Below are 25,369 nucleotides of genomic sequence, written 5' to 3'. Positions count from 1 at the left end.
AGCTGCAGCCTTCTTGTTTACTGCTATCCATTTGCTATATGCCTAGCAACAAAAATGCATTCAATAAATACTTAGCTGGAAGAATGAATGAATGAAGTATCCCAAGTCATTGGGATTTTTCTGTGCTTCCATTGTTTCTACATTGTTTTAGATACTTGTTCAAGTGCTGTCTTGCTAGACTGTCTAAGCTCCTTAGGTATATGGACTCTGTCTTATTCATCTTCCAATATTTTACAGTGACTATCAGAAAGCTTTGCACATAATAGACACTCTAAGCATGTGGACTTGAATTCAACTCTGCACTCTACCCTGGACATAATTCAGTCGTGTAACAAACCCAAATAACCCCAACCATATGCACGTCAACTTTGTGTAGTGGAAAGAGACCTGTATTTGGAATGAAATTTCCAGTTTCAGCATTGTCACTACAAAAACATATGTCTGGATGCAAATTATGAATATTTCTCTCATTTATGCTACCAGTTTGGCCTGGGAAGGCCTTTTTTTTGAAACCCTTGCGAAATAAATGACAGAGGGTTCATGGCAAAAGTACTTAGTTAAATATAGTATTTAGCCTCTGGTTAAGACATTTGAAAGCTCTTGATTATCCCTAAATAGCCAAGAGTGGTTTTTCAACTACCTGACAGAGGGGTTTTGGCTTCATGATTATGTGTCCATTTTGAGGTCACACCTAAGATGTAGTTAAATGCATTTTACAGAAAATTACCCATAGTGCTATGTTATATTTTTGTGCTACCTCTCCAATTAGAGCAAAATTCCCTGGGATACAGCACAGGAGCCACATCTAATTCAGTTAAATTCAAGAAACATTTACTGCACTCATCTAATGGAAAGAACTCTGCTTATTGCCAAGTGCATAAAGTTGGATGCTTGATTTCTTTCCCTTGAGGAGCTTCCAATCCAAAATTTAATTGTGTTTTCCATCTCTTACATTCCCTGAAAATATCTGTTTATGTTTGATAACATGCCAATCTGCCTACTTTCTTCATTTTACTGAAATGGTTGTTTTGAAGGCCTCCATCTCCAATGGCTTCCATATTGCTAAATCAACATGCTAAGTCACTTTTCAGTCCTTAATTCACTTTATATTTCAGCAACATTTGGCATAGTCCACTGCTGTTTCCTTACCTCTCTCCTTCCTTCCTTCTCCTCTCCCTTCCCCTCCCCCCATCTCTCTGTCTCTGTCCCTGTCTCTCTATCTCTGTCTCTCTCTCTTTCTTTCTTTTCTTTTTCTTTCTTTCTTTCTGCCAGTACCAGTGCTTGAACTCAGGGCCTAGATGCTGTCCCTTAGGTTTTTCACTCAAGGTTGGTGCTCTATTACTTGAGCTACTGCTCCACTTCTGGCTCTTTTTTTTGTGATTAATTGCAGATGAGTCTCACAGATTTTCTTCCCTGGGATTGGCTTCAAGTAGTGATCCTCAGATCGCAGCCTCCTCAGTAGCTAGAATTACAGATATGACCCACTGGTGCTGGTGCTCAGCCTACTGTTACTTCCTTTAGGTTTCCCCCTTCATTTCTTTTTCAAAGTGTTCACATGATTTTATTCTTATTCTCATTGGTTGATCCTTTTCACCTTACTTCTCCCTAAAATCTGAAATATTAAAGTATATTAAGTATCTCCTTAACCTTCTTTTCTATCAACATTGTCCCCTTAGGTTCACACAGTCCTATGGCTCTGAACATAATGATATATTCCTAAATCTATATCTCAAAACCAAACCTCTCAGGTTCGGAGCTGATTCAATCTTTATGTAAATCTTGGTTCTGTCATGTAGTAGCAATGTAGTCCCAGGCAAGTTACTTAACCTCACTGAACCTTAAAATGAGGATGATAATAGAAACCATCTCAGAATTTAATTTCTATCACTTCTCAATCTATTCTCTCTCTGTGTGTGTGTGTGCATGCGTGCACGCGTGCGTGCACTACTACTGAGACTAGAACTCAAAGGCCTTGTGTTTTCACTTATTTTTTTCTTCACTGAAGGCAGATTCTCTATCACTTGAGCCATACCTCCACTTCTAGCTTTTGCTGGTGAACCGGAGATAAGTCTCATGGACTTTTCTGCCTGGGCTGACTTCTAATTGCAATCCTCAGATTTCAAACTGCTGAGAAGTTAGGATTACAGAAATGAGCCATAGGTACCTGACTTCAATCTATTCTTTATAAGTAGCCAGATTTTTTTTTTTTTTGTATAGTTGCTGGTGCAGTGACTTAACCTCAGGTTTTGGGCCCTATCCCTGAGCTTTTTGGCTTAAGGTTAGCATTCTACAACTTGAGCCACAGCTTCATTTCAAGTTTATTTGGTAGTTAATTGGAGGTAAGAGTCTCATGTAAATTCCTGTCCAGGCTGGTTTCAAACTAAAATTCTCAAATCAGTCTCCTAAATAGCTAGGGTTACAGTTGTGAAATTTAGTTTTTTAAAACTGCAAATCAAATCATGTCATTGTCCTACTAAATTATTTCCATTGCACTTACATTAAACCCTTAGAACCTTATCATGGCCTACAAATCCCTGTATGGCCTGGCCTTTAGGTATTAGTCCTAAATCATCTATTATTCTTTCTCAGGCTTCAGAGCCACTGACCTTCCTTTCTAAGGTTCCTCAAGTTTGGTATGTATTTTCCTGTCCCACACCTGTCACATAAGCCTACCTTACATGTAAAGTACTCTTTTCCTTTCTTCTTTAACGATTGGCATAATGTTCACATGAACTAGTGGGCACACTATGCTAATTGAATTCATGGCTATAATGTGTGATAGGGATAGCCAGCATTTCAATCCCCTTAAATATTTATTATTTCTATTTGTGGGGAACCCCTTTATTCCTCCTTTCTAATTAAATGAAATGTAACACAAATTGTTCTAGGCTCCATCAGTATAATTCTTTTTGAACCATTTTTTCCCCTTCCATCACTCTCTCCCAATCTTTCCCTCCCTGATGGTACCTGAGTGTAACCCATCCTGAGTGTAACCCCTCCTCAACTACACAAAACAATAAAAAATAAGCTAGAAGGGGGCTGGGAAGGTGGCTTGCCTTGCATGCCTGAGGCCCTGGGTTTGATTCCTCAGCACCACATAAGCAAAAAGAAAAAAGCTGGAAGTGGTGCTGTGGTTTAAGTGGTAGAGCGCTAGCCTTGAGCTGAAGAGCTGAGGGACAGCGCCCCGGCCCTGAGTTTAGGCCCCATGACTGGACTACCCCCCAAAAAAAGAAACCAGCTAGAAATTGTTCTAGACTACAGTTACTCTTGTATGCTAGAGGACACCCAAACTAATTCCCCTTGATCGAAAAATGCATTTTTAAAAACATCTTAAAATGGGAAGATCGTTCATTTTCAAACATGACACCAGTGGCAGAAAAAACACAAAGTGAAATTCATATATAGATAAAATTTATAACATCTACCACATAAGATAAAAGGCAGAAGAGAAATTGTGTCAAATTTTGTACTAATGCATCTACTATTTAGTCGTTAATATACAAAGTGCCATTATGAATATTAGAGGAGATATCCATCAAGGTGATGAAAATAAGTCATTTTAAATCAAATTTTGGAAGTCCATAATTTGTGAAAGACTATCTTTTCACTAAATGATATGGGTAAAATAATATCCCCAAAAGAATAAAGTTGGACTGTATGTGGTGATTTACATCTATAATCCTAGATAGTCAAGAGGCAAAGATTAATTGGATCACTTTTCAATGCCAGCCTAGGCATAAGAAAGTTTGTGAAATCCCGCATTTGAACCAATTTTTTTGCTAGTCCTGAGGCATGAACTCAGGATCTAGGCACTGTCCCTGAGTTTCTTTGTGCTTAAGGCTAGCACTACCATAGTGCCACTTCTGGCTTTTTCTGAATAGTTTATTGAAGATAAGAGTTTCAAGGACTTTCCTGCCCAGGAAGATCCTCAGATCTCCATCTCCTGGGTAGCTAGAATTACAGGCATGAGATATGGTACCTGGTTTGAATCAATTTCTTTTAAAGCTGAATATAGTGGCACACCTGACATCCCAGCTTCTTTGTAAGTGTAAATATTCAGAAAGTAATGCAGGCTGGCCTAGGTGTAAATGCAAGGCCTATTTGAAAATAGAGCAAAAAGGCATAGTAGCGTGGCTCAAGTGGTAGAGTGCTTGCCTAGTAAGTACAAGGCACCAAGTTCAACTTCTAGAACTGCCAGAAAATGAAGTTGGACCTGTCCAGCCTCTTATACAAAAGTTAAGTCAAAACAGATTAAATCCTAAACCTAATAGCTAAAACTAGAGAATTCTAGTTGGGCATAGTAATCCTAGCACTTCAGAAGGTGAAGCAGAATTATGAGTTCCAGACTAATCTGGGCTACATCACAAGACTGTGTATCAAAATCAAAATAAAAATCTATAAAACTCTTACAAATAAACATAAGAAAATTGCTTCATGAAATTGGGTTTTACAATGATTTCTTGGCTATGACACCAAAAGAAAATAGCTAAATTGGACCTCATCAAAATGAAATAAAACAACTTTGTGCTTTAACGCAAAAATTAGAAACGGGTTTGAATAGGTCTTTCTGCAAATAAGATATATAAAGGACCAATAAACACATGAAGAGATGTTCAATGTTGTTTAATAAAGAAATATAAGTCAATATCACAGTGGCATGCCATTTTATACTCACTAGGTGCTATAATTAAAAATGGCAACTAAGTTTTTTTATCATGGATGTGGAAAAATTTGAACAATTTGTATAATTGGTGGGAACTTAAAAAAGAAAACAGCATGATCACTGTGCAAAAATATAAACATAGAATTACTATATGACTCAAAATTTCCAATATGAGGTATATGCTCAAAGTAATTGAATTAAGGTATTCAAACAGATCCATGTACACCAATGTTCATAGCAGCATTATTCACAATTTTCAAAAAGTGGAAACAATGGTAGTTCTATTTTTAATTTTTCAAGGAAGCCCCATACTGCTTTCCATAATGGCAGAATATATATATATATATATATATATATATATATATATATATGCCTAGCAACACTGTACAAAAGCTTCTATTCTCCATATCCTCACCCACACATATCTCTTGTTTTTTTAATTATAGCAATCTTAATAGATTTGAAGTATTTCTCTTTTTTGGCACTAGTACTTGGACTTGAATTCAGGGATTCACATTCTCACTTGACTTTTCACTCAAGATTGGCACTCTACCACTTGAGCCACAGCTCCACTTCCAACTTTTTTCTTCTTAAGTACAGATAGGAATCCCTCAGATTTTCATGTTAAGTGATGTGTGACAGCCCCAGAGAGACAAATGATGCATGTTTTCTCTCATATGTAGAAGCTAGAATTAATTTATAGATATACAACTGAACAATTTGGGGTATGTAACATATGTTAAAGAATTTCATTTCAAGAAGATGGAGTAGAAGAATGAAGAGAGGAAAGAGGGGAGAATGCAGTAATAAATTACATGCACATCCTACAAAATGGAGGGAAAAAATTGAGGGAAGGATTTGGGTTGGAAGGGATGGGAGAGAATCATGAAAGAGGTAACACTGATCAAGATGCATTATATCCCTAAACTGTTTTGTTGAGTGTCAGTTCCTTTGTACAACTACTTAAAAATAATAAAATGCATTAAAATTTAAATAGCAAGAAAAATAAAAGAGAAAGAAGTAGTAAAGGAAAGGGAAGGAAGGAAGGGGGGGAGAAAGATTACTATAGCTTTGTAAATCTAAAATCAGATAATATGATGTTTCTATTTTTTTTCTTAAGATTGTTTTGGCTATTTAGGATCTTTTGGAGTCCCATAGCAATTTTGGAATTTTTGTTCTCTTTCTGTGAAAAATGCCACTGGAATTTTTCTAAAGCATTATTATCATTTTAGATAATACGGACATCTTAATAATATTAGTTCTTCCAATCCATAGATGAAAAAATTCTTCAGGGTATATACTTTAAGGAATTAAAACCAGTGTTTTGTAGAGATAACGTTCTTGCATGTTCACTGAGAACTCTTCATAATATCCAATTTATTTTATTAATGTAATTGTCTACTGATAGATGGCTGGCCATTTTGTATACAGGCATACATACATGCACACATACATACACATTCATTCACAGTGAAATACTATTCAGCTTTTAAAAAAGAATCTGCTAAGCCAGGTGCTGGTGGCTCATGCCTCTAATCCTAGATACCCAGGAGGCTGAGATCTGAGGATCATAGTTCAAAGCCAGCCTGGGCAGGAAAGCCCATGAGACTCTTATCTCCAATTAACCACCAGGAAACTGGAAGTAGCGCCATGGCTTAAGTGGTAGAGCACTCACCTTGAGCTGAAGAGCTCAGGGATACAGCCCAGGCAGAGAGAGATTGAGAGAGAGAGAGAGAGAGAGAGGTGCCTAGGCTGCCAACTGTGGTGGTGAGCTAGCACTGGTTTGTTTGTGCTCTAAACTCACACGGAATTGGAAACCCTCCATTTCAACTTTACTATGAAGTGTAAAACACAATATATTAAATAATAGCAAATATTCCTTCTTAATGAATATACAATAGAAAAGATATAAATTATGACATTAAAATTCAAAATGTGGATAAGGAAGTGGAATAAAATTATCACAATTGGAACAAAAATGCCACATATAGGGGCTGGGAAGGTGGCTCAGTGGTAGAGCGCTTGCCTTGCATGCTCAAGGCCCTGGGTTCGATTCCTCAGCACCACATAAGCAAAAAAGAAAAAACTGGAAGTGGTACTGTGGCTCAGGTGGTAGAGCGCTAGCCTTGAGCTGAAGAGCTGAGGGACAGCGCCCAGGCCCAGAGTTCGGGCCCCACGACCGGACCAAAAAAAAAAATGCCACATATAATAATTGGTAGAACCAGGCACCAGTGGCTCACTCCTATAATCCTAGCAACTCAAGAGACTAAGCTCTGAGGATTGAGGTTCAAAGCCACCTCAAACAGTAAAGTCCATGAGACTCTTATCTCCAATTAACCACCAAAAACTCAGAGGTATTTCTTTTTCTTTTTTTTAAATTTTATTTTCTTGTAAAGATGCTGTACAGAGGGGTTACAGTTACATCATTAGGGTAATCAGTACATTTCTTGTCTAGCATTGTTACCCCCTCTTTTGTTTTCCTCCTACTATCCATTCCTTCCCCCACCTTCCTCACTACTCCACCCCCCAAAATTGTAAAGTTCACTTCCAACATAGTGTCTTGTGAGTATCTTTGTTGCAATGGGTCATCCTGTGACCTTGTTTCAGCATTTTGTTATTCCCCTTCCCCTCCCCAAATTAGATAAATGTATATACAAGATGCAGGGTACCAAAATAAAATACAGTGACAACAGGAGATATACCATAGGGGGAAGAACATACAAAACAAACAAAAAAAACCACATAGTACATGAAAAACAACAGCAACAAAGAAAGACCTCTTGTGTCCATATCTTGGGGTTCATTTCACTGAGCATCATCTTATGTGGTCATATGTACATAGCTTTTGTGCTCATCTGGTAAGATTATCCTAGGCATATACTAATTATTGCAAATAAGGGAAACCATGAGACCTATATTTCTTTGGGTCTGGCTTACTTTACTTAATATGATTTTTTTCCAAGTCTTTCCATTTCCTAACAAATGGGACAACGTCATTCTTTCTGATGGAGGCATAGAATTCCATTGTATATTACACCATATTTTCTTGATCCATTCATCTACTGAGGGGCATCTGAGTTGGTTCCCTATCTTAACTGTGATGAATAATGCTGCGATAAACAAAGTCGTGCTGGTAGTTTTAATATGGCCGTGTTCGTGATCAGCTCTTCAGCTCAAGGCTAGCGCTCTACCACTTAAGCCACAGCGCCACTTCCGGCTTTTTTCTTCTTTCTTATGTGGTGCTGAGGAATCGAACCCAGGGCCTCAGGCATGCAAGGCAAGCACTCTACCACTGAGCCACCTTCCCAGCCCCATGTGTTTGTGATCTTTGACATGGGATTTCTCCCAGACATATTTCTGTAGCTCAAGTGGCAGGGCACTAGCCTTGAGGAAAAAAAGCTAGGGGACAGAGCCCAGGCCCTGAGTCCAAGACCCAGTTCCAGAATACACACACACACACACACACACAGAGTAGAATTTCTCAGAAGTCACCTATACATGGGCTGCTGTCTCATCTTTGATACTTTGCTACTGCTTAGGTTCCCTACTCAGCCAGGCTTCTGGCTAAGATTTATGGAACTTTTGTGGATTACTCCCAAGTATCTCTTCACAGGATTATGATGGTCATCTGCTTTTCCACTTCCCAGATCTTGGACAAAGCCATATCCTTGAGCATACCCACGCATCTATTACTTACCCAGGCAGGCCTCTGGCCTAAATTCCTTCCATGTCTTTTCATGCCAAGGTATGACAATCTTTCATCTAATTTCCTGCATCTAGTTCTTTCTTCAAATTATTCCAAATTGGGTCATTCTTCTCAGAAATTTCTAATGGATTTCAATTACAGCACCATTTCCAAACATATTCTTTTAAAAAATTAGTTGTACAAAGGAGTTGCCATTTTACAAAGCAATATGTGAAAATATACAATCCATCTTTTTCATTGTTACTCCATTTGTTGTGTGTGTGCCAGTCCCGGGGTTTGAACTCAGGGTCTGTACTGTCTCCGAGTTTTTGTACTTGTTAAAACAAGTGCTCTGCTACTTGAGCCACAGCTCCAATTCTGGCTTTTTGGTAATTAATAGGACATAAGAATCTCATGGATTTTTCTGCCCCAGCTGGCTTCTAACCTCAGTCCTCAGATTTCAGTCTCCTGAGTAGCTAGGATTATAAGCAGGAGCTATCAGCACCTGACTCAACCCCTTTTTAACATTTTCACCTATCCTTCCAACTTGCCCCTTACTTCACCAAACATATTCTTGGTCCTGCTATCAGCACATGTTCTCAGAGAAGACTGTGACTTTAACATTCCCCATTAGCTTTGTGTTGTGTTGTTTTTGCCAGTCCTGGGGCTTGAACTAGGGGCCTGGGCACCATCTCTGAGCTGCTTTTGCTCAACAGTAGTTCTCTACCACGTGAGCCACAGTGCCACTTCCAGCTTTTTCTGTTTATGTGGTACTGAGGAATCTAATCCAGGGTTTCATGTATGTTAGGCAAGAACTCTACTATTAAGCCACATTCTCAGCCCCTCCCACTAGTTTTGTTTTCAGTTATTGTATTTGCTTCTTTATCTTTTACTATGAATTTCCTTCATGTGTGCAAAGGATGTAAGTTGCATTATATCCACAATTTGTAGGTGACTATATGGATTAGAGTAAGTTTTAATAAGCATGTAGTTCATCATATTGCTGTTAGCATCTACAAATTTTAGAAATAAACTACCAAGGAAAATAAAAGAAATCTTAAAGCAAATATAACAAAATTAATCAACAATTACAGTAATTTATGGTAATTTTTTGGGTAGTACTAGAGTTTGAGTTCTGGGATACCACTACATATCTCCTATGTATGGCTTCCCAGACAGCTGATATTACAGTCATGTTTCACTGTGCCCAGTTTGTTTGGTCGAGGTGAACTTCCTTAGCTTTTTGGGTTTGTTTTTTTTTTGCCAAGATGGCATCAAACCATGATCCTTCTTATCTCTGCCTCTCAAAAAAACTAAAATTAAAGATATGAGCCTGCACATTTGACTGGTTATGGTGATTTTACTCTTTTCTTCTTTGTTACTATTAAAAAAAATCGTCACAGTAATTGCTTTGGAAAGGGGGAAAGGAGATAGGGAGAGTGAGGGAGGGGGTGAGATTGATTGAAATACATTGTAAACGTGGAAATTTAACAATGAAATTTCCCACCACCCTCAAAATGAATGTAAACTGATTTCAAAGAAGCTTTACAATTAACTGCATTATTACAATATCAGGAGAAAAACTCTATTTCCTTCTTTTTTATAAATGAGATAGGGTTTTAATATGTAACCCAGGCTGGCCTGGAACTTATCCTGCCTCAGTCCTATGAGTGCTGGAATTATAAGCATGAGCCATTAAAAACAGCCCTTGTTTCTTTTTAAAACAAATCCAGGGCTGGGAAGGTGGCTCAGTGGTAGAGCACTTGCCTTGCATGCAATGAGGCCCTGGGTTTGATTCCTCAGCACCACATAAGCAAAAAGAAAAAAGCCGGAAGTGGCGCTGTGGCTCAAGTGGTAGAGTGCTAGCCTTGAGCTGAAGAGCTGAGGGACAGTGCCCAGGCCCAGAGTTCAGCCACAACAGGACCCAAAAAAAAAAAGAAAGTTGAAGGAATATGTCCAGGATTTCTTCTTACTTCCTCTTGGGAGATGAAATTCTATATGATTTTTTTCAGCTCCTTATACTTTTTCCGTATTTTCCATGTTCTTTGAATTAGCATATATTTGTAATATGAAGGGATTTCATTGTGATATCTTCAGATAGGCACACAATATGCTTTGAACAAATTCACCCTCCACCAAATCCATGGTTTTTTGTTTTTTTTTTTGAGTAAAATATAGGCAGTTGCTTCTATGGACCACTAGGTGGAAATATAGATTTTAGAATGTAAGGACATCTTCAATTTACAGAAAAAGTGTGATGGAAATTCAGTTAAGTTCAAATAAAAGGTTCATGAATCATGTCAGATATTTCAAAAATCTTTTTTTTTTTGTCCGTCATGGGGCTTGAACTCTGGGCCCAGCACTGTCCCTCAGCTCTTCAGCTCAAGGCTAGTGTTTGACCACTTGAGCTACAGCACCACTTCCTAAACAATCTTATTAAGTAAAGTAAGCCAGTCCCGAAGAAATTTAGGTCCCATGGTCTCCCTTATTTGCAATAATTAGTGTATGTATAAGATAATCAAATGCTTTGTACACATGATGCTAAATGAAATGAACCTAAAGATATGGACACAAGAGGTTTGTCTTTGATGTTGTTGTTTTAAATGTACTATGTGAATTTTTTTGTTTCCTTTGTATGTCCTTCCTCTTATGGCATATGCCCTGATGTCACTGTACTTGATTTTGGTACCCTGCATATTGCTTATACATTTGTCTAATCTGGGGAGGGAAAGGGGAATAACAAAATGGTGAAACAAAGATGCAGGATGACCCATTGCAACAATGATATCCACAGGACAGTATATTAGAAACGAACTTTACAACTCCGGGTGCGGGGTGGGGGGGTGGGAAGTTGGGGAGGGAAGGGATAGTGGAACAACAACAAGGAAGGGAAGGGGTAACAATGACCAACAAGAAATGTACTCATTGCCTTACTCATGTAACTGGAATCCCTCTGTAAAGCATCTTTACAATAAAATAGAATTTTTTTAAAAAGACATTTTTACATGCCCAAACCTTACAAATGTATATTGCCATTTTGTCTCTTGTGTCCAAGTTGCTGCAAATTTCTGGAATGGTTGAGAGGGGAAGTGAAATAATATTCATAAACGTTCATGATGTGTTAGATTCCTAATCAGGCTCTTTATGCAATTTTTTTTTTGGTCGAGGCTTGAATTCAGGGCCTGAGCTTTTTTGCTCAAAGCTCGCACTCTACCACTTTGAGCCACAGCTCCACTACCAGTTTTTGAGAGACTAATTTGTGATAAGAGTTTCATAGGGACTTTTCTGCCCGGGTTGGCTTTGAACTACAATCCTGAGATCTCAGCCTCCTGAGTAGCTAGAATTATACGCGTGAGCCACCCACCAGTGCTTGGCTTGCAACAACTTTTTTGTAGTGAAACTATCATACCACAACAATGAAGTTGTATTATATGTGAATTTTATCTACACAAATTTCAAATCTATACATATAAAACTGCTTATGTGTATGAAATTTGAAATACTATCATCTCTTCCAATTAAAAAGCAAACAAATCCTGGTGCCCATGGTTCATGCCTTTAATCCTAGCTACTCAGAAGGCTGAGATCTGAGAATTGCAGTTTGAAGCCAGACCTTACAGACAAGTCTGAGAGACTCTTATCTCCAATCAACCACTAAAAAGCCACAGATGGAGGTGTGGTTAACATGGTACATTCCTAGTCTTGAGTGAAAAAGCCAAATGAGTGAAGGACTTGCCTCTCCCCTCTTGGCACATTCTTTCTGTGTATCCAAAGATGGAATATGAAGGATTGACCCCCATCCTAATATCCCAGGTGCATACAGATATCAGGCAAGCCACCAAAGATAAATTCAGACTGCTTGACACAGGCAGGGCAATTGGACTGAACCTGGCTGCAGACATTCTAGTGTGGGCCTAGCCTATAATGCTCTGAGGCCAAGCTGTGAGGCCAGGAAAGAGTTAAGGGATTGGAAGACTAAAAGCTGTATCCTTTGAAGGTCAAACCTTCTAGGCAAGACAGATGTAGTGCTGTTTGAACATTACAAAAGCTTGAGAGTATGGATAAGAGAATACTTACCCTATTCTTTGCCTGCACCTGCAGTCACACACACCCCCATCCTAAACTCATGTAACCTCTGTCTCCTTCCCTCTGGAAGGAAGGTCTGTGTCCCTCACTAGCAATAAACAGTCCTATCCTGTTGAGATCGAGTCCGGCCGGTTGTTTCCTTCCTTTCTCCTCCATTTTCCTTAATAGTGAGAGCAGTAGGCTCTGAATTCAATCCACAGAACCAGCACACACACACACACACACACACACACACACACACACACACACGCACACACACACACACACACACACAGAGCAAGGAAATTAAAGGAAAAGCATAATTCAGTCTCAAAATCTGGCACTAAAGGAGCTGTGAACTATTTCACATAGTACCTCCATTTTGACTGCTTAACATATACTTTAGATTTTATCAATATCCTGTAATTTGAGCCCTGGAATTTCTGAGATTGGGGTTAATGACTAGTTTATAAAATATTTTAAGTAATTATAGTAATGCTAATTGTTTATTACATATTAGTGCTACAGTAAAAAAGTATCTTTAAAATATCATCATTTTACAGTGGAAGCCAGAAGTGATGAGAAAAAAAAGCTATAAACAAGTACAAATAAGCCAGGTGCTGGTGGCTGATGCCTGTAAGCCTAGCTACTCAGGAGCTGAGATCTGAGGATTGCAGTTTGAAGCCAGCCTCGGCAGGAAAGTCTACGAAACTCTTCTCTCCCATAAGCTACTCAGAAAAAGTCAGAAGTGCCATTGTGCCTCAAGTGGAAGAGAGCTCACCTTGCATACAAAGAGGCTCAGGGACAGAATCCAAGCCCTGTGATCAAACTCCAGGACAATCAAAAAATAAAATAAAAAGGACAAATAATAAGGGGTGCACCGAAATGGAGGGACAAATGTTGAACAAATGTAGCAGTGGTATTCACTAGACTCTATGTTGAAAATGAACTATCCAACTTGTGGGTGGGGATAGGAGAGAGAAAATGGGAGAGAGTGGGGGAAGGGCGACATTGTCCAAAAAGAAATGTACTCTTTATCTGACTTATATAACTGTAACCCCTCTGTATATCACCTTTATAATAACAATTTAAAAGTCAAATAAAAAATAAGAAAGGACAAATAATATTTTTTATTTTAATTGTATTTATTATTATTAGTTATTATTAATCTCTTGCTCTAATTTATAAATTCAATTTTACCATAGGTAAGCATAGGGAAAAGATTGTATATGTAGAGGTCAGTATTGTTTCAAATTTCAGACATCTGCCAATGGTCCTTTGTGGAGAAGAGAGGATACTATAGTGATATTCAATGTTCTGAGGCTCGTCCTTTATTTATAATTCATTTTATCACTTACTGAAACTTCTGAGGATATCAAAGGATGTTTTACATACTAGTTAGCCTAAAGAAACTGATTACTATCTACCTTATGGCCTATTTTCAGTTTCTTTTTGTACCTCTTTTTTTTCTTGTGAAAATACCGTACAGAGGGGTTACAGTAACATGAGCACAGTAATGAGTACATTTCTTTCTTTCTTTCTTTCTTTGTCTGTCGTGGGACTTGAACTCTGGGCTTGGGCAGTGTCCCTCAGCTCTTCAGCTCAAGGCTAGCACTCTACTGCTTGAAACACAGCGCCACTTCCTGAGTACATTTCTTATCAAGCATTGTTGCCACCTCCTTTGTTTCCCCTTACCATTCCTTCCCATCTCCCCATCCTCACCCCACCCCCCGCCCTAAAGTTTGTTTTTCAACATAACATCTTGTACAACTCATTGTTGCAATGGGTCCACCTATATCCCTATTTAAACGATTTGTTTTTGCCCTTCCCCTCCACAAATTATACCAACATCAAATATAGTGAAAACAGGGGTTATACCGTGGGGGAGGGACATACAAAGCAACAAAGAAATAATTTTATAAATGCGTTAGAAACACATGCATGAAAGAAAAAAAAACATTAAAATACATATCTAAGGGTTCATTTTCTTAACATCACCTTATCTGACCTTTTCTGCTTGACTCAGACATATACTAGATATTGCAAATAAGGGAAACCATGGGACCTATGTTTCTTTGGGCCTGGCTTACTTCACTTAATATAATTTTTTCCAAGTTTTTCCATTTCCTGACAAATGGGGCAATGCCATTCTTTCTGATGGAGGCATAGAATTCCATTGTGTATATATACCACATTTTCTTGATCCATTCATCTACTGAGGGGCATCTGGATTGGTTCCATATCTTAGCTATGGTAAATAATGCTGCAATAAGCATAGTTGTGCTGGTAGCTTTATGGTCTTGTTTGTGATCATTTGGGTAAATGCCCAAAAGTGGGATTGCTGGTCATAGGGGAGCTCTATGTGGAGTCCTTTGAGTGCATGGGCACTATCCCTGAGCTTCTTTTGCTCAAGGCTAGCACTCTACCACATGAGCCACAGCGCCACTTCCATCTTTTTCTGCTATGTGGTGCTGAACCCAGGGCCTCATGTATGCAAGGCAAGCACTCTACCACTGAGCCACCTTCCCAGCCCTTTTTGTTTCTTTTGTATGTTCTTCTCCCTATTGTATATTTCTTGTTGTCACTGTATTTGATTTTGGTACTTTGCATCTTGTATATACACTTATCTAATTTGGGGAGGGGAAGGGAATAACAAAATGCTGAAACAAGGACAAAGGATGATCCATTGCAACAATGCTACTCACAAGACACTATGTTGGAAGTGAACTTTACAACTTTGTGGGGGTGGAGGAGTGGGGGAGGTGGGAGGGAAAGGATAATAGGGGAAAAACAAAGGAGGTGGTAACAATGCTAGACAAGAAATGTACTTACTACTTTACTCATGTAACTGTAACCCCTCTGTACAGCATCTTTACAAGAACATAAAATTTAAAAAAGAAAGTCTTTTTTACTTCACTTCCACTATATTATTAGTATTTGGCTTTGTGTGTGTGTGTGTGTGTACACGTGCGTGTGCATGTGCGTGTATGTGCACACACTGGTATTGGGGCTTGAACTCAGGGTTCTGCATTTTTGTTTGGCTTTTTCACACAGGCTGGACTCTACAACCGGAACCACACCTGTACTTCTGTCTTCTTGGTGGCTAATTGGAGATAAGACTCTAATGGATTTTCTCACCCATATTGGCTTCAAATCATGATCCTCAGATCTCAGCAACTTGAGTGTCTAGGATTATAGGCATGAGCCACCAACACCTGGCTCTGGCTCTTTTCAGCCAGATAACTTCAGCCTAATAACTTTGTTATTAGGGCAGGTGTCAAGACATCAAATCTACCTAATTCCCAGCTGTCACCTTTGGCCTATACTCCAAGTATAAGAAGTCCTAAAAAGTGTCATAGAAGACATATCTGTCTGATGCCTTTGCCTCTTGCTATCTCTGTTCCTAGTGTCTGGCCTTTCTTTCCCAACAAGTGCCCCTTCACTGCCATGGGATGTAGTTATAATACTCAAAATGATTTTTTAAATGAGTACAGTATGTTTATCACTGAAAAATTTATATTTAAGGATATGTAGTATTTATGTATCTCACATAATAGTTGTAAGGAATAATACATGATGGTCTATAAATCACATAAAGCAGATAGCACATCAGAGATCAGTCAATATTAGTTCTTACTATTATTATTTTGTAGTTTAGTCCACATTAAAGAAAAATATATTTTAAGCTCTTTTCAAATAGATTTGTTTACATCCTCAATTCTATGATGCATTCATCTCTAAAATGCATCTAATTCCTATTTCAAAGGGAAGTTGTTGAGAGGATAAAACATGACATTGAAAAAAATTTTGGGGGGGTGTTCCCGTCGGGGGGCCTGAACTCTGGGCCTGGGCACTGTCCCTCAGCTCTTCAGCTCAAGGTTAGCACTCTACCACTTGAGCCACAGCGCCACTTCCAGCTTTTTTCTTTTTGCTTATGTGGTGCTGAGGAATCAAACCCAGGGCCTCAGGCATGCAAGGCAAGCACTTTACCACTGAGCCACCTTCCCAGCCCTGAATAAAAGTTTTTAAAAAGGAAGGCATATAGTGTTGGAAATGCTCAGTCACTCAGGCTCTCTCATGCTGAGTTCTTGTCATGGTGCACTAGTCTTACTGTAAACACAATTTAGAAACATGTTTACTGGCGATTGCAGTAGCCCTTCAAACACATTAGCTTTGCAAATGCCAGGAAGACTACTGGATTTTGACTTCTCTATTCTTAGCTTCCAGTAGAGAAAAGACTCACCTTGAAAAAGTGTAGTCCAGCTGAACACCAGTGGCTCATACCTGTAAACCTAGCTACTCAGGAGGCTAAGATCCGAGGATCACAGTTCAAAGCCAGCCCCGGCAGGAAACTCTGTGAGACTTATTTTTTTTTTTTGTCAGTCATGGGCCTGTACTTTGGGCATGGGCGCTGTCCCTCAGCTCTTCAGCTCAAGGCTAGAGCTCTACTACTTGAGCCACAGTGCCACTTCTGGCTTTTTCTGCTTATGTGGTGCTGAGGAATCAAACCCAGGGCCTCATGCATGCAAGGCAAGCACTCTGCTACCAAGCCACCTTCCTAGCCCCCTGTGAGACTCTTATCTCCAAGAAATACTCAAAAATAAAAGCCAGAAGTGGTGCTGTGGCTCAAGTGGTAGAGTGCTTGCCTTGAGCAAAAAGAAAGTCAGGGACAGTACCCAGGCCCAGTGTTCAAGCTTTAGGATAGGCAAGACAAGAAAGAGAAGGGGGGGAGGGAGACAGAGAGAGAGAAAGGAAGAGAAAGAAAGAGGGAGGGAGGGAAGGAGGGAAGAAGGAAGGAAGGGAAAGGAAGGAAGGAAAGGAAAGGAAGGAAGAAGAGAGAGAAAAGACAGAGAAAAGGAAAGAAAGAAAGAAGGAAAGAAAGAAAGAAAGAAAGAAAGAAAGAAAGAAAGAAAGGAAGGAAGGAAGGAAAGAGAAAGGAAGGAGGGTGGGAGGGAGGGAGGAAAGAAGGAAGGAAGGAAGGAAAGAAGGAAGGAAAGAAGGAAGGAAGGAAGGAAGGGAGGGAGGGAGGGAAGGAAAGAAAGGAAGGAAGGAAGGAAGGAGGGAGAGAGGGAGGGAGGGAGGGAAGGAAAGGAAGGAAAGGAAGAAGAGAGAGAAACAGAGAAATACAGAGAGAGAAAGAGAAAGAGAAAAAGAAAGGAGGAAAGAAAGAAAGGAAGGATGGAAGGAAGGAAGGAAGAAAGAAAGATAGAAAGAAAGAAAGAAAGAAAGAAAGAAAATGTATAGTTCAGGGTAAACTATGAACTTATGAAGGGAGGTTGGGTGCTAGCTGTACTAAAAGGAAATTGGACTAGTATTGTATAATGTAAGGAAGGAAGAGTATTGTGGACTTCAGTAGATGTTTAGGAAATCTCTCAGTGTTACTATGCACTGTGATTAAAATCAATCAATTAAACCTCCTCCTCTAATTGAGAGAAGTACATTTCTAAATAACCTTGACTATTATTTTTGTACTTCTGTCCCTACTTCTCAGTCATAACATGACTTGGAAATTTCCCAGCTGACTTGTTTATTTATTAAAACTTTTTTTTTAAACTGAGGGGGCTGGGAAGGTGGCTCAGGGGTAGAGTGCTTGCCTTGCATGCATGAGGCCCTGGATTTGATTCTTTTTTTAATTTTATTTTTTATTTTTTTATTGTGAACATACTGTACAGAGGGGTTACAATTACATGGGCAAGATAATGAGCACATTTCTTATCAAGCATTGTAGCCTCCTCCTTTGTTAACCCTTCACATCCCTTCCCAGCCTCCCCCCGCCCCCTCCACCCAATCCTCCCCCCCCCCGCCCCCACCAAAGTTGTAAAGTTCGTTTTTGACATGACAACTTGTACTTCTCATTGTTGCAATGGGTCCACCTGTATCCTTATTTAAACAACTTGTTTTTCCCCTTCTCCTCCACAAATTATACCGACATCAAATACAGTGAAAGCAGGGGTTATACTGTGGGGGAGGGACATACAAAGCAACAAAGAAATAATCTTATAAATGCGTTAGAAATAAATGCATGAAAGAAAAAAACATTTAAATACATATCTAAGGGTTCATTTTCCTAACATCACCTTATCTGACCTTTTCTGCTTGACTCATACATATACAAGATATTGCGAATAAGGGAAACCATGGGACCTATGTTTCTTTGGGCTTGGCTTACTTCACTTCATATAATTTTTTCCAAGTCTTTCCATTTCCTAACAAATGGAGCAATGTCATTCTTTCTGATGGAGGCACAGAATTCCATTCTGTATATATACCACATTTTCTTGATCCATTCATCTACTGAGGGGCATCTGGGTTGGACTCAGCTCCACCCTGGATTCGATTCTTAAGCACCACATAAACAGAAAAAGCCAGAAGTGGCGCTGTGGCTCAAGTGGTAGAGCGCTAGCCTTGAGCTGAAGAGCTGAGGGACAGCGCCCAGGCCCAGAGTTCAGGCCCCATGACCCACAAATAAATAAATAAACTGAGGCTTGAGTATTTTGTTTTTCTGCCCCTTGACAATGTGAAATGAGTCTTGAATACAAATAGGTCTCCTTTTTTGCAATCCTTTTAAGTCCCTCCATCTGCTGTGAGGAAAGTACAGTGAGAAATACTGTGCAGATGGAACTGAGCATTCACAAGCTTTGCACTCATGGAAGAGTTTATCTAATTCATGCACAGTCCATGTTCCATAAGGATCAACAATCTGTCTTAACTGACCTTCCATAGAGTGGAATAGGGAACAGACTTACAGGCTGTCTTATACATCTAATGGTATTCACATGTTTCTTGTGATGAAGAAGTTCACTTCATAGCAACAAAGTGTGGCTTTAGGTCCAGTTCATGAAATATTCTTACCATGCTCCTTAATGTTGTGAGGGACTTGGCTCTGTGTTTGTGTGTGTGTGTATGTGGGTGCGTGTATGTGCGCACATGTGCATGTGTGCATGAGTGTTACTCCTGAGGCTTGAACTCAAGTCCTGGGCCCTGAGATTTTATGCTCAATGCTAGCATGCTACCACTTGAGCCACAGGTGTACTTCCAGGGTTTTGCTGTTAGAAATAAGAATCTTGTAGACTTTTCTGCCCCAAATGGCTTCAAACAGCAATCCTCAGATCTCATCTCCTGAGTCACTAGGATTACATGTGTGAGCCACTAGTGCCCAGCTTAAGGTGCCTGGTTTTATACAACAGAGGAGTGGCTTTTGGAAGAGTTACCACAGCACCTTTTATGTGGCAGGTCATTGCAGGGCTGGACTAGGTTCTCTATGAAGATATCCGTGCTATTAATATTTGTATCCAATATATGATGCTGCTTCTCCTGCAGCCATGATCATTCCACCTCCAAATATCAGAAGGGTAGAGTGGGAGTGGCATCAGCTACTATTACCATGATGGCTCATTAGCAAAATTATTACCTAACTCTCTCTCCCACCTAGTTGTGGGACCAGCCTGCATTTCCCATAAGCTGCGAAGCACACTATGGATATTTCACAGGATGTGATTTCCTCAGCATGATATTCTAGCATCAGATGAGGTAATCTTTCACTCTTTATATCTTATAGAATTGTGGCCAGGCACCATCTTGAGAGAGGGTCTCCTAGTCAAGATGGAGGTTCTCAAGGGTCCTTAAAACAAGGAGTAATCATGGCCCAGGTTGTCTTGTCACCTAGAGTCTGGGATGAATTGAGATGTGGCCAACTGAGAGGTTCGTGGGAGCTCATTAAATGAAAGACACAATGGTTACTGGCCCAGCCCTACCAAGAGAGCAGTTTCAATTCCAGAGGATCATTTGAACTGCAAATCACTGAGCCATTGGCTGAAGTAGTACCAAGGTTCCAGGAGCTGCTGGCTGGCTTGTGGGGGCCTGTGGGCAGGAATATGAGTTTCAACTCCCTTATGGACTTGAAAAACAAGAAACAAGAACACAAAGGTATCCTTGAGACCTAGTGTTAGGGAGTGAGATGGCCTGAGAGGTAGTTGTAAAGAAATGGCTCTGAGATGAGCGAGCTGAGAAATCAAAGCAGCCAGGAGCTCAGGCAGTGCAGGGCCTGGTGGTGGGTGGGCCAGCCCTCCCTGCCTAGAGCAAGGCCCTGGGCTTGAGGCTCACTCGGGGAGGACCCCACTGAGTCTGTTCAGTATCCCACAGCTGGCTGCTGGCTGAGAGGACTTGTTGCCAGGTGCCCAAGAGGGTGGAGCACAGGAGGCCCGGTGACAGCCCTGTCCTCCTCCTCCTCTCCACAGGGTGACAGCTGCTGGCTGACCTGCAGGCCTTGCACACATGAACCCCTCCGCTCTCTACCCCAGGGCAGAGCTCAGTGCTCCATTTATTCCTCCACTGTCAGGCACATTTAAGAGACACCTCAAGGGCTGCACTTGTACTGCCTCAAGGGACACACACAAGGCTCGCGTGCAGCTAATGGGACCTGCCTGGCCCACAGACTAAAAGATCCTACGCAGCCAGCAGTGACCTAAGGGGCACAACGAAAGGAAGTTCAAAGGTATAAGTAGCACGGAAGTGGACAACTGACCCTTGACTATCTCTGTCATTAACCCACAGGTAACTCCAACATGTTCACTGGGAAATATGACAGACTGCAGCGAGGTTCCCTCTAGCAGCAAGATGCTAGCGATCAGCTGGAGCTCAGGTGTGCTGAACACAAGTTTGGCTACCAGGGCCATCCAGCGCTGTGAAACTACACTGCGACCCTCCTGCCACACAGCTCTTAGCTGAACACTGGAAAATCTTCCACTGCAAGTCTACAAGTGATTACAACTTGTAACCAATGACTTGGCCTCACATGTGTAAATCTCAGAGCAGAAACAAAAGAATCATGAGAAAACAAAATAATTGGACTTTCCAAAGGGCAATTATCTCCCAGTTAACAGACACTAAGGATAGTGAAGAAAAAGTCCAGGCAAAGAATTCAAACATATGATTCTTAATTTTTAAATCATCATTATCTTTAAATAGTTATACAAAGGAATTTTGATTCAATATGCCAATTTATAAGTACAATGCATCTTGATCAATATCACCATGAAACCTGGGTTTTTAGAACTCAGGCCCAAAGTCTAGGAGTCCCAAGTTAGGTCTGGCCACTCTTCTCCATATGTCTCTTACAACTCCTTCCATCATTCTCCTCCAAGCTCATCTCTTCCAACCCAACCCATCCCTTCAAATTACTTGGTTCCATTTTCACATACGTACATTGAGTATTCTGACTGTATTCACCCACCATTACTCTCTCCATTTGTCCATCCCCTCACCTTAATCCTCACCGCCACTACTATTCCCTCCAACAAGACATGTTTCATCTTTCTGCTATTCATTTTGCTAATGTTTTAATTGTTGAAAGGGGTTAAACCATGGAAACTCACCTTTGTTTATGCTACACTTCAGTCAATTTGGTCATATGATGCTACAAGTATGTTCATATGTTTATAATTTAGATCTAACTTTCCCATATGAGAGAAAACACACATCCTATATGACTTGCTCATACCATTCCTAGTGTATTTCCAAAGGAATATAAGTCAACATACAATCAAGACTGCACATCCTTGTTTACAGTTGTACTGTTTAGAGTAGCCAAATAATAAATCAGCCTTGGTGTCCATCAACCAATAAATCCATAAAGAAAATGTGGCATATACAATATATAAGATATATTTATTAATATGTGCTATTATAATTAATATAATATAATTATGTTCTATTACATTAAAATATTATAATATTGTATTCTATTAATTATTATAAAAATGTCATTATGTAATATTGCTAATTGATATTATACCTAATGCTAAGTATTATCATTAATTGATATTGGTTATAATATTATTATATCTAAAATTTTATATGATAGAATATATCATGCAATTATGGCCTATTGTATTATAATATTATAATTAATTGTGTGACAATAATATTAATTAATGTTAACTATGATCAATATTCTAATTAATTATGATGTCTCATAGTATATTTGTATAGTATATTTATTATGTTAATAAAATAGAATATATTATTTTCCACTATATTACAATATTATAATTAATCATACTGATACTAATATTAACATTATTATAATATGATTACTTATAATTCTGTTGTAATACATTATAATAAAATATTTTTACATACTTAATGTTGTAATATAATAAATGCATTAATATTATGCTAAATTAATATATTCCATCAATATATAATGTATAATATATATGTTACTATATATCATTGCATTATTAGTGTTAGTAATATGTTATAAATATATGTTATAATATGCAATATAATACTATATTATTATATTGCCAATATATTACATATTATATATGGCTCTTAGTACTTTATATATGCCAGGTACCATTCTAATGATTTCAAAATGTATTAATTCATTGAATTCTCATATAGCCCCAGTGAGATAAGTGCCATTATTTACCTCCTTTTCGTGATGAGGAAATGGAGGCACAAAGAGGACAGAAAGCATACTTAAGATAGCAAAAGCTGGGCAGGAACAGAGCTGGAATTCAGGCTCGATTTAGTACATGTTCTATTAATCAATAACTGACCATGATATTTTTCAAGCTGGATAAATGGTAGAATAATAGAAGGCATTGATTCAAAAGAGGGGACAGGTTGAAGATACAACAGGTACATTTATATAACAGCAAATGAACAAGGAAGATGCTTGAGGAGGTGGAAGAAGTACCTGCAATGATCAAAACCTTTCGATAAGCACTTCATGGAACAGTTATAGGCTATTAGTTGTTACCCTCGTGATTGCTTGGCTACCTAAGAGCTGTAGCTGACTGCTGCTGCTGAGCATCATGAGTGACTACTGAACTATATATCAGTGCCCAGGGAAGGACATAAATACAAAATAGAGTTTTTATTAAATGCACATAGTTTCATGCTATTATAGTCAAAACTGTAAGTTGAATCATTACAAGTTGGGGAATTGCTGTGCATGGAAAACAAAATAAGATAACTACAGACCCTTAAGTAAAGATTAGCCATTTGCAGCCATTTCAGAAAAAAAAATTTAAGTGTATTGGTCAAGATCATATAGGCAAGATTTAAAATCTAACCAAAGTTTATTGAAGAGATGAAACTGTAAACACAATCAAGTTGCAATGTCACAACATGACAGCTAAGCTCAGTGTAAATAGAAGGGTGGTTTTGTTTGTTTTTTTTATGAGATCTAATTAGGAAAGCCCAAAGAGCAGAAATATATCTATTCATTCCATTCAGTTCCCAGGAATGGGTACCCTTACCTACAAATATTATTGCCTGCATTGTTGGTCATTATTTCTAAAAGTAGAGGAGTGCTTCCAGGTCTCCTAGTACTCAGAATCACTAAAACATTTCAACCAGCTCCCTTTGTTCTGATGTCTTGCTCACCAAGAATCTTTTTGATTATTATGTTGCTTCAATGGGAAAGGAAGACCTATATTAGCTGATAATAGGTCACATTTAGTATTTTCTCCATGCCAGGGACTGGCAGGCCTTCCATATGATCTTCAGAGCAACACTATGAAATAGGGCAGATCATTCTTATTTGAGAACAGACAAAACTTCCCTATGCTTTTGGCTCATGTCTATAATCCTAGTACTCAGGAGACTGACATCTGAGGGTCACAGTTCAAAGCCAGCCCAAGAAAGTCCATGAAACTCTTATCTCTAATTAACAACAAAAGGCCAGAAGTGGAGCTGTGGCTCAAGAAGCAGAATACTAGCCTTGAACACAAAAGATCAGGGACAGTGTTCAGGCCTTGAGTTCAAGACCCAGGACTCAAACACACACACACACACACACACACACACACACACACACACACACACACACACACACACAACAAAGACAAAAGACAAACTGAGCCACAGATAAGTGCATAATATTGTAGAGCTAGAACACAAAGAACCCATATTTGGCCATATGGTTTGGCAGTCACATCCTTAATGGATCTCTTTTTCTTTGGAGTAAGATAGATTTTTGTTTAAAGTTATCATTTTAATCATGCAAGTTAAACATGAACTGTATATTCTCACTGTAAAAATTAAAACAGCACTGCAGTAACCACTCTTGGTAGATCATTTCCAATGCACATGTAAGTATTGAGTATGTATGCAATACATATATATTTATATACATATATACAGTATATGCATATATATTACACATACATATACATATATACAATAGGAAAGTGACTCTGAAAGTCTAAGGTGCATGCAAATTATCTGTCAAAATGCAGGTTCTAATGTAATAGACTGTAGTGGGGGTTTAAGAATATATATATATATACATATATATAAACACATACATATATATATATACATATATATTTAGTGTGGATGTATGTGTGCATCTCTGTGTATATGTATGTCTGCCACTACTAGGGCTTGAGCTAGGAACCTCAAACTTGGAATTTTTGCTCAAGGCTGGCTCTCTACTACTTGACTCATACATACCTCCATTTATGGTTTTTGATGGTTAATTGGAGATAAGAGTCTTGGACTTTTCTGCCTGGGCTGACTCCAAACTTCCATCTTCAGAGCTCATTCTCCTGAGTAGCTAGTATTATGTGCACCAGCTACCAGCACCCAGCTAATATTTTATATTTCTAACAATTCTTGGGTGATGCCAATGTTTCCAGTCCTCAGACAACACTTCAGAAACAAGGTGAGCTGTGGCTCAAGTAGTAGAGCACCAATCTTGAGCAAAAGAGCCAAGCAAGAGTGCAAAGCCCTGAGTTCAAGTCCCAGTACAGCACAATAAATAAACTAATTTAAAAAAAAAACCTCTTGAAACAGAGTGCTGCCACTGGTTTTATGGCTTCAAGTTGAGGTGGGTCAGAACTTTTAGTGCAAGAACTAACAACTGCCTTCTTAATGGATTCTATGAAGATGAGGTAGCATCAAAATATGCCTTACACAATTGGTCAATTTATCAGGGTCCA

This window comes from Dipodomys ordii, unplaced genomic scaffold, assembly GCF_000151885.1.
Source record: "Dipodomys ordii isolate 6190 unplaced genomic scaffold, Dord_2.0 Scaffold219, whole genome shotgun sequence".
Classification (NCBI taxonomy): domain Eukaryota; kingdom Metazoa; phylum Chordata; class Mammalia; order Rodentia; family Heteromyidae; genus Dipodomys; species Dipodomys ordii.
Note: the sequence above shows the minus strand (reverse complement) of the source record.